This window comes from Felis catus, chromosome D2 (genome assembly GCF_018350175.1).
Source record: "Felis catus isolate Fca126 chromosome D2, F.catus_Fca126_mat1.0, whole genome shotgun sequence".
NCBI classification, from domain to species: Eukaryota; Metazoa; Chordata; class Mammalia; order Carnivora; family Felidae; genus Felis; species Felis catus.
Window position 1 is genome coordinate 80,982,265 of NC_058378.1, and position 11,484 is coordinate 80,993,748.

General features: G+C 44.4%; 1 pseudogene; it reads right to left on the reverse strand.

The window, feature by feature from the left end:
- Nucleotides 1-10,875: 10,875 nt before the first annotated feature.
- LOC111557181 lies at nt 10,876-10,971 on the reverse strand (annotated as a pseudogene).
- Nucleotides 10,972-11,484: the final 513 nt, after the last annotated feature.

The following is an 11,484-nucleotide window of genomic DNA, read 5'->3' on the forward strand; positions in this document are numbered from 1 at the left end:
GAAGGTTCCAGAAACCGAAGAGGACATGAATGGAGCTAAGCTCATTCCTATTTGTTCTCATACCATTGTGTAACTCGGGTGCTTGAGTCGCCCACCCTTGGCTTAAAATCTTAATTTCTTCCTCTACTCTGCTTGAGCGTTGCTACATGGCTACGATTCACTACGAGACAAACAAACCTTTGGAGTCTATTTGATTTCTTCAAAAAGAAGAAAGACAACGTGCACTTTTAAGCATGGACACGAACTCAGGTTTTGCTGGGTTTTAGGCTACCAGATTTTGCAAAAAAAAAAAAAAACAAACAAACCCAAAAAACAAAAGACAGAATTTTTAAAACACTGGTCTCTGTCGTTCTTTCTTACTTGGCTCTTTCTCGCTAAACTTTTCAGTGAGGCTTTGGAGCAACCACAAATACCCCTGGGTTAAAAGAACATATTAAATCAGTGCTGGGTTAGAAGAAAGGAGAAAAACCAAAGACTGTAAGAGTTACTCTACCCATAGACAAGATGATGTCTAGACGCACTATGCATAATACGTGGTGTTTTTGTGTTTTTTTTTTTTTTTTGAGGGAAGGTACAGGACTTTCTCAGAACTCTTTGATGAACTATACACTTGAATCACACACACACACACACACACACACACACACACACACGAAAATGTGACAAGGAAATACTTTGCATATTGAGTTGTGACCATGGTTATGTAGGAGTGTATACCATTTCCAATTAAACAAAGAAATAGGCAGCAGAAAACACTTTTTTAAAAACCATGAAGTCTCTTTGAAAGAAAAGCAGAATTTGCACTCTACCTTATTCATTAAAGTTAGAAACTGCCATGCCTCTAATGAGCCGCCTGAGGGTGGAGAAAGTGTCTTGAATAGCTATATTCCGAGGAGTACTTGGCATCATCACTGAAACATAATGTGGGATTGCAATTGTGTGGGGTTTTTTCCCCAGTGAATAGGAAGTGATCAAAGATAACACTGCCTGAGAAAGAATTAAAATAGTGTAACATTGCATCAAGTTATAGCCAACGCCAATCATTACATGGATGAATGAACAAGATCCTTTAAATAATGGTATAGACGTGCTGTGGCATTCAAAATATAATGACCAACTTCAGTGGGGTTCAAATAAAAATGCAAAAGCATGTGCCCACTCATCTGGCCAGAACACTGAAGTATAAGCACGTCTCTTTAAATAGATCTGTAAGCCACATCCTTCATTTACATCATCTATAAACCGCTGGACTATAGGCAGTAGATTAATTCAAAAAGGCTGCCTTCGGGATTTTATTTTAGCAAAGGGAAATGCTATCTGCGAGAAGGATACTAGAAAAATTAGAGGCACGAGAAGAAAAAAGAAAGTAAAAAGGACTTCTATAATTACAGTGCGATCACCTTTCCCTCCGTGAAGGGACAGGAAAGGAAAGGCACAATACAAGAATTGAAGTCATCATTGTGTGTGAGAGTTCCTGGCGTATAATGCTAGACAGAGCTATTTACTGGAAAAAGTGTTGGTTTATTTACATGCTAAACAGCACCACCTTCTAGCTTCCGCGACTGACAAATAATGGCACAGCAAGGAAGAGAAAGAAAAGGCAATCTTCCTTCTTCCAGAGAGAATCAGAACAAGACAGACAAGGGGTTGTCACAAATCCAAACATCTTGACCCCATCATTACAAAATGGAGTGCCCAGCCTCTCCAAACATCTCCAAAGAGATAATCTTTGCTTTTTCGCTAACAAGAATCGTAGCAAGGAAACTTGACTCCGCATCCAGAAGAAGGGATAAGAGAGAGAGGGAAAATAATCAATATTTGCCTCCATCTGGGAGATCTCCATAGCACAACTCTTTCAAAAGACGGGGAAAATAAAATTCAGTCTTTGTCAGAGGACTCATAAACAAGGCTAAATGCGTCCTTGCGCGCTTGATAAAAACAAAGGTGAAAAATATCTGATTTGATGAACAAAGACTGGGCCAATGAATGGAGTGAATCATTTTAATACAGTAAACAGGAGATCTGAATAAAAAGATCAAAGGAGGCCAGAGAGCGCAATGCACCCACAATTGCAAGTGCTCCCCAGGGAATGACAAGAACAAAATCGGGAGATTTTGCTCAGAGAGATACTGCCACTGATTTTAATGTCGTTGTCTGTGCTAATCAAGGCACCGCCTTTGAGCTTTCCTTAAAAGTTTTCACTTCTTTGATTTAGAAAATAATGCTTGCAACTTGCAGGCGGTATATATAAATTCTGGCAGATACTAGGAGGGGAAATGCGGGCACTGGGTGGGGAAACAAATAAAATATGCGAGATATCGTTCTAGTTTGGCCCATTCCTTGGGCAACTATTTCTACATTTTATATGCTTATCTTATTCCAAATATCCGTGTTTAATAATAAAGCACACTACTTCTCCCCACCCCTCCTTTTGTTTTCGTTTTTTAGACAACTAAGACCGGGTAGAGAGAAGTTACGTAGGAAACTGTATTGACAGGATAGCCATCATTTTATTTCCTCGTTTGACATTTAGTTGACTGAGTGGGATTTCGTCCATAAGAAAGTTATCCGTGTACTTTAAAATTTACTTTAAAATTTATTAGCAGCCTACAGTTAATTACGGATTAAAAAAAAATGTCTGCAGCATTCTGGTTGAATTTTAGTTTAGCTAGTGCAAGGAATGACGGTAAGCTCACAGTGGTGCCACGCTTGGGAAGGTGGTGATGAAAATGGTGGGGAAAGGGGGGCTGCGGTCATTAGCAGCCTAGAAATTGGCCACACGTCCCTCACAGAATCAGGCGTGTCAATGTGTTCGCTGAGGGCCTCACGGGTGGTGAGCGCTCACTGAGGGCTGGGACTAGGCCTGAATGTTGGGCCAGGGCCCAACAGACAGAGCCAGCAGCCAGAGCCCATCCGCCGTGGCCCAGCAGCCTTTGCCCCCGCCACCAGTAGCCAGCAGTCTTTGCCCGGAAGCCATTACCCGGCAGTCCTTGCCCCACAGCCATTACCCGGCAGTCCTTGCCCCACAGCCATTACCCGGCAGTCTTTGCCCCACAGCCACTGCCCCATCCAGTTACCTGGCACCATTACCAGGAGGTTGTTGCCCCCTGCCATTACCCGGCAGCCATTGTGTGTGTCCCCAGTGACCCATTACAATGCCCAAGCCGCCTTCCTGGAGGGATGGCTGTGCAGTCTTCCTCCGTGACCCCAGAGTCCTCGGAACCCGGAAGGCCCGGCCACGCACCGCGGAGCGTTCTGGCACCAGATGTTTGGGAGGCACCCTGGGGCCTGGGGCCTGGGCTCCTCGGGAAGGAGAGTGACTCCTGAAGGGGCAGAAGCTGAGGCTGAGTAAAGCCTGCCCGCCTGGACGCGTGTCCCAGGCGCCAGCCCGCCGGAGGCCTAAGGACATTCTGGAATCCTCCTGGAATCCTAAAGAGATTCGGAGACCGTTCCATTTACTAGACGCCTCTCGCTCTAGGGTTGGAAGAGTTCTTTAAAGCGCTGATTTGGGTAAGATAAATTGCCTAAGTGAGGGGATTAACTAGAAGCTTCTGCTTCGCCCAGATAGACGTGCCCTCAGCCTGCCAAAACCCATCCTCTGCGCTTGGCCCAGCCCTGGCCCCAGCAGCGCTCTGCCTCGCCTATCGGTAAACGAAGGAGGAAACTCCTAGAGGCTGTGCCCCGCGGTGGCCAGGACTCGGCCTTACGCACGGTGTCGCCCACGTCGAACCCCAGCCAGGGCCTTCTCACTGTGATGTCAGAGGGGTCCGCCTGGGAGAGCTCGGCGTGGAGGAGGGCCCCCGGACAGCAGGCCACGTCCCCCGCGGCAGCTGCAAAGGACGAGAAGGAAGTGGAGGTTAGCATTCGAGAAATTTGTTCTGTGCCTGGCACAGCGGCTGCCTCCTACCCGCCCCCCCTCCCCAGCCGTGTGGCCTGGGAAACGTGGCAGGCGGAAGCTGCCGTGGCACCTCACAACCTGGACGTCCGACAGGCACTGGCAGAGAAGCCTGCCGGCTTTGGGAGGCATTTCGTAAACAGGCTCCTGTTGTGGAGAAGGAGCGACTTGGGTTTCGGAACCGGGACCCCTCCGAGGCCCCACACATTTCCAAGCCCGATGAGTGAGGTCGCCAGGCAGTCTGCGGAAAGGCTTCTGGGAAGAAATCAGCAGAAATTGGAGTCGTTCCTATTGATGAAATGTCAAACTTCGTGCCAGACCTAAATACAAATCGTGGCCTACGACTACGTCCTCGAACGGCATACAAAGAGAAAGGGTTTGGGGCAAAATACGGCAGTTGTGTTCTGGAAAACAAAATTTGATCTCGGAAGCTTACAGTGCAGGCCTTAAACATTAAAGCTGCAAGCTTTTCACAGTATTTCCAGCATTGACTGGTTACGCAAGTAAAGGGATGGGTTTACCATTTCAAGAAAATACTTCACATCATTTATACACTTTGGGTAAGATCAGTTTTTTGTGGTTTTTTCTTTTTCTTTTTTTACATTTTTAGAAGGTATTCTGGATGAAAAAAATTCACAAGGAGAACTACAGAAGCCCCAGCCCCCAAGAAGGCCAGTCTGCAGGCTACAACTATAATACAGCATGCCTCACAATTGTTACTTTTTTTAAAAGATTTTTTTAAATGTTTATTTGTTTTTGAGAGAGAGAGAGAGAGAGAGAGAGAGAGAGAGAGACAGAGCATGAGTGAAGGATGGGTTAGGCAGAGAGAGAGGGAGACACAGCATCCGAAGCTGGCTCCAGGCTCTGAGCTGTCGGCACACAGCCCGACACGGGGCTCGAACTCACAAACCACGAGATCATGACCTGAGCTGAAGTCGGATGCTTAACCGACTGAGCCCCCCCCCCAGGTACCCCAACAATCGTTACTTCTTAACTCTGTATTCCCTAAAGGTGGGGAATTCCTTCAAGCAGGAGGAGGGACAGAAAAAGTGGAGGGGCACGTTGGAATTTCCAGGGTAAACTCCACAGTGCGGTGAAGAAAGACTATTCTATAGACGATTTTCATGATACAAATTAGAGACGTTAAGCCTTGACAAAATCTCTGTCTAGCGGGGGATATTCGTAAAGAGGAGAAGTTAATTAAACTAAGTTAGCCTGATGCGGGGCTTGAACTCACAACCCTGAGATCAAGACCTGGGATCAAGAGTTGGATCCTCAGCCGACGGAGCCACCCAAACACCCCGATATTAAGTTAATTTAGATAAAAAATAAAGATTGTAAAATGTTCATAAATATTAATATTAAGCTGGTAATAAGGTAACGAATTTATCTACTAAGAAAGGACTTGGGTAGAGGGGCACCTGGGTGGCTCAGCGGGTTGTCTCACTCTTGGTTTCGGCTCAGGTCATGATCTCACGGGTTGTGGGCCAGACCCCAAGTTGGACTCCTCACTGACAGTGCAGGGCCTGTTCGGGATTCTCTGTCCCCCTCTCGCTCTCTGCCCCTTCCCCACTTCTTCTCTCTCTCTCAAAATAAATAAGCTGTTTTTTTTTTTTTAAAGAAAGGAGTTAGGTAGAGAAAATAATCACATGAAAGCATAAATATATAGTGAAGGCTGATGGAAACTTCCTAGCTGAATTAAAACTTAACATTGCATTGGAGAACTTCATCTTTAGGCAGTGAACGATAGACTGTAGATTGCCAAAACTGAGGAACTAAGATCATGAAATTCACCTTTCATTTCTATATTTAGACCCAAATAAACTTATGTTTAAATTTGAAAGCAGACAAGTATTCAGATCCTTAATACTGTGATTTTATTCTGAATAATTGCCTTTTATGTTCAATGCCTTTTAGGTCTTTACAGTACCTCATGTCACAATTTAATCTCTCTTTAAACTTAATTTAATGCCCAATTTAATCTCCATATGACAGCTAATAATTAAGAGAACTCACGTTGTGTGGCATAATGTTTGGTTGTGTTGGTTGTATATGTGTCATGTACAATACTGTTTTGTACCATGCAATTTAATGACCAGTGCCACTCGATACGTTTATTTAGGAAGAGCAAAAACCCAAGCTGCCGTCTTCTGAGAATCAAAACATAGGTTTTCATGGTGATGGTGTGAACGGCAAAAGATTTCACAGGCTACAGGGGGCCTGGGTGTCTCAGTGGGTTAAGCACCTGACTTCGGCTCCGGTCATGATCTCAGTTTGTGAGTTCGAGTCCCACTCCTGGTGGAGCTTGAGCCTTGCTCCGGGCTCCACATTCTGTCTCCTTCTCTCTCTGCACCTCATGGGATTCTCTCTCTCTCTCTCTCTCTCTCTCTCTGTCTCAAAAATAAATAAATAACTAAATAAAATCTTAAAAAGATTTTACATACTACAGAGGCTTACTTTAGTATTTGCACTTTGCACGTATACATGCACAAACCTATAGCATGTGTATCTTACGTGTACAGATCTGAACAGTATATATGCACAAATCTGAAACGATCGTTTTGTAAGTATAGTAGTAGGTGGATTAATAATTTGTATTAGTGGTTTTCACCCTTTTCCCCCTCTTTGTCATGAAATCTTTCAAAGGAGTTCTTACTTGGAAGCCCAGTTTGCAAAACAGACACACAGGTATCTTTGCTGGGAGGAAGGTGTTTGTGGGGGCGGGGAATGGGGGGAGGGGCTAAAGGCAGCCTTGTAGGTTCACCCGTCAATGGCTCTCAGCCCTTTCATGGAGGCCCTTGAACTTCTGAGCACGTTTTGGAAATTGTTGTCATATGTGATGCCCTACGTCTCTAGTGCACCTTTATAGTATTTCATTCCCCCAGTATTCGATGTTTTTTTCATCTTCCCGGTAAGAGAAGAGGGACTCAGATAATTCATTTTCCCACTGCCACATTATCGAGTGATCAAATTTAGGGCTTGAATTCAAATCTTCTGTTCTGACTCGTGTTATTTCCCCATTAATTCATATTGTCTATAACAACAGAAAACATGCTGGGATGTTTTCTAAGTCCAAGTAGGATGAAGTAGAATTTATGTAAAGCATGAACGTTTCTTAACATCCTTCTACAGCAAAAGTGAGTGACAGTAGTCCCGTGGATCACAGTCCTGTGGTTTGCCCAGGTCACCGATTGCAGAGATGCCTATAACCCGCAGCCTGTAAGCCTGGCCCTTTCTTCCCCACTCGAGAAAGCATGTTGGAGTACAGGTCACGAGGGTGATGTTATCATCGGCGTCAATTTTTATCTACGGACAAGATGAACAGCTCACAAACTTCTTTTTTTTTTTTTTATAATTTTTTTTTATAAATTTTTTTTCAACGTTTTTTTTTTAATTTATTTTTGGGACAGAGAGAGACAGAGCATGAACGGGGGAGGGGCAGAGAGAGAGGGAGACACAGAATCCGAAACAGGCTCCAGGCTCTGAGCCATCAGCCCAGAGCCTGACGCGGGGCTCGAACTCACGGACCGCGAGATCGTGACCTGGCTGAAGTCGGACGCTTAACCGACTGCGCCACCCAGGCGCCCCTACAAACTTCATTTTTAGTGGAAACAATTGTTTTTCATCTTCCTGGTTGACAGGCGGTGCACCTAAAGAAGCACAATTGGCGATCAGCATCTTGAGAAATATTATTAGACTGTAATATGAAAATCAAAAGTCACTTTAGTGGGAGAAGAGACTTAACGGGAGCCAGTGAAAAACGGAAAATTAGGAAAGAAGAACAAACTGCTTGGGTATAAGATGGGAAGCGTTTACTGTAATTGGAATTAATGGCGCAGGTGACAAGGACATTCAGTGCCGGTCAGATGTTCCATGACGAGTGTTGGTAAAGATGTGGAGAAAAGGGAGCCCTCGGGCCCCGTGGATGGAATGTAAGTCGGTGCAGCCGCTGTGGAAAACAGTGGGGCGTTTCCTCGAAAAGTTAAAAATAGACCTACCGTCTGATGTGGCAATGCCACTCCTGGGTATTTATCCAAAGGAAATGAAAATGGCAACCGATCTTTCAGTTTTTCACCTGCATTGTTCACTGCAGCATTTACAATAGTCAGGACATCGAAGCCACCTGGTTGTCCACTGTTGGACGAATGGGTGAAGAAAATGCGTGACTAGACCACGGACTACTACTCAGCCCTAAAAAAGAAGGAAACCCCGCCATTTGCAACAGCGTGGATGGACCTTGAGGGCATTATGTGAAGTGAGATAAGTCAGGCAGAGAAAAAGGTGATCTCACTTATATATGGAATCTAAAGCAACACAAAACAAAACACACCTGAACCCATGGATCCAGAGAATAGATGGGTGGCTGCCAAGGGCGGGGGGAGGGGAGTACGAAGTATGTGAAGAGGGTCAAAGCATACAAACTTCCAGTTATAAAATAAGTCCTGGGGATGTAATGTACAGCATGGTGACTATGGTTAATAAGACTATTGCATGTTTGAAAGTTGCTTAAGAGAGTAGGACTTAAAAAAATAACTGTAACTGCGTGGTGATGGTTGTTAACCAGACTTATTACGGTGATCGTTTCACAATATACACAAATATTGAATCATTATGTTGTATACATGACACTAATGTAGTGTTATATGTCAATTATATCTCAATAACAAAAATCAGCCACAAATTAAGATCTTAGAGAAGCTGGAGAATAATATGAGTGTAGGGGAAAAAAGGCTAAGGTTTCAGTTGAACCATTTTGAAGAGAGAAACCTAATAATGAGTGTGGAACCGTCTTGTGTCAGTCTCGTAAAGGGCAGGACAAGACAGAGGAGATACACGAGAGAATTTTGCCATGACAGGGGTGGCAGACAAATTAAAATGGGAAAGCCAGTAAAGTTACGAATCTCATTAAACATAGGAAAATCTCGGATGCCTGGGTGGCTCAGTCTGACTTTGGCTCGGGTCATGATCTCGTGGTTTGTGGGTTCGAGCCCCATATCGGGCTCTGTGCTGACAGCTCGGAGCCTGGAGCCTGCTTCAGATTCTGTGTCTCCCTCTTTCTCTCTGTCCCTCCCCCACTCACACTCTGTTTCTCAAAAACGAATAAACTTCAAAAAAAAAATTAAAAGTACAGGAAAATTCCTTACTTATCTAAACAATTGAAGTTTGTATTTCAAGGCAAAAGTACTGGGATCCACTGGGATCCACTTTGGATCTCATACATACAGTTTTGTGACTCCCCTGGCCAACAGAGTGCCAGAGAATTAAAAAAAAATTTTTTTTTATGTTTACTTAGTTTTGAGACCGAGGGAGACAGAGCGCGAGTTCGGGCGCACGAACCGTGAGATCATGACCTGAGCCGAAGCCGGACGCTCAACCGACGGAGCCACCCAGGCGCCCCTCGAATGCCAGAGAATTTTTAGCAGAGGAATTGTAGACCCGCAACAGTGGGGGTGTCCGTGAAACGTTAATAGATGGCATGGGAAAATCGGTCCTGCGCTGAAGTCACTCGAGGAGGTACTAGGTTTACAAATGTATACGGGTGTCTTCAGGATAAGACTTCTCGGACCCCTCGATACGTTCGTGTACGTGGTAAAGCTGAGAGCACAAGAAAGTCCGAAGCATTTCCCAAACAGCTCGATAAAGGACTTTCCCCCTACCCTTTCGCACCTCACAGAACACGGGAGTTCTGGAGAATGCCAATGTACAGCAATGTTGTTAAGCCAGTCAGAAAATTGGCAGACACCTCCTAATTCAGAGGAAAGGCCAATGCGTCTGGAACCAAGGATAGCAATTTCACACCAGTGAAATTTTCCCGCCCACATCACACCGCACTGGGGTTCCACGGAACACCCTTCGCCCTTTGGGTCGGGCTCTTCTGGCCCAGCTGTTCTCGCTTACCCAGCACAGAGTACAGATTGCCACCTTCCTTTCTCTGTTTCATTGACTTTCTCCGCTTCGAATGTCCCGCACCAAACACCTGTTAGCCACGGAGCACGCAGCCGAGGCAGAAGGAGGACGAACTGAAGGATCCCGCCCTCCACAGGCTTCCAGATCGGCATTGCTGCCTCTGACCCAAAGCCTTGCCAATGTTTCCCTGCACTGACTCTTCTGAAGTCGGTGGATGTGATGTTTCCACCTCTCTTATAACTCTTGCCATATTTTGCTTTGTCCCATAGTTATTTTAAACGTAGTATATTAATGTCTTCATAGATATCAATTTCTGTTGAGCGTTCTCATTAATTAGGAGCTATCTGCCAATTACTGACTTCCTTGGGAACAGGGCCCTACCGTCGGCATTCTCCAGAACTCCCGTGTGTTGTGAGGTATGAATGTTTGAACTAGTTTGCAGGTATTGAACTATTTGTAAAATGCTTCCGGTTCCCTTGGGCTCAGAGCCTTACGGTGTACAGGAGCAGATCAAGGGGTCTGAGAAGCCTTGTCCTGAAGACACCTACATAGTGTTTAAAACTTCGATAGATAGTAAATATTAAATATTGCCAGGCACTGTGCTGGATGTTATTCAAGGTGAGGAAAGGAACCTCACCTTCAGAGCAATTAACACCCAGGGTAAAACGTCCTATGGTACGTAGGGAGTTACTGATTTTTTTTTCTTTTTTGACAAACTGACAGGTAATTGACAAAAGTTTATATCTTTATTTTTTTTTAACGTTTATTTTTTTTTTTGAGACAGAGACAGAGCATGAACGGGGGAGGGACAGAGAGAGAGGGAGACACAGAATCTAAAACAGGCTCCAGGCTCCGAGCCATCAGCCCAGAGCCCGACGCGGGGCTCGAACTCACGGACCGCGAGATCGTGACCTGAGTTGAAGTCGGACGCTTAACCGACTGAGCCACCCAGGCGCCCTTAAAAGTTTATATCTTTAAAGTGTACAACATGATATGTATACATTTTGAAATGACCACCACAGTCAACTTAATGAACGTCCATCACATAATAACCTTTTTTATTATTATTTTTTTTTACTAGGAAACAGTTCGCGAGTTTGCCTATCATCCTTGCGCAGGGGGCGTGCTAATCTCTGTATCATTCCAGACATGTGCTGCCAAAGGGACACTAGTCTTCCACCGTTAGCACAACTCTTAAATCCCCTGACCTACGAAGAAATGTAACAATTTGCCATTAGTGGTAGACATTGAAGTATACACCCTCCAACGCTGGTTTCCTTTGCCTCGCCCTCCCAGCCTCCACTCCCATAGAGGACATTAAAGACCCTTTCCTAATTTAACTTCAAATTCATGTTTCTTTGTACACATAAATGTGACCATGTCTAAGGTCCCCTGAACCTTTTTTCTTAAAATCGATTTGAAGGAGAGGTAGGAAATTTAATATTAATGTTGTATGGGTTTTTTTTAAGTCTTTTTAAGTCTTTTTTTAAGTCTTTTACCCTTTATTTCTTAATTGTTTTCCTCTTCCATATTTATTTTTCCACTTAAAGCTAAATAACAAAAGGAAACGAAAGTGGAACTATTAAAAAGAAAATAATTAACAATTAGATATTTACAATACTTAGAATTTCGCTTTATAAAAATATTGTTAAAGCTATTACTCATGTTGAAGTTTTAGCGTT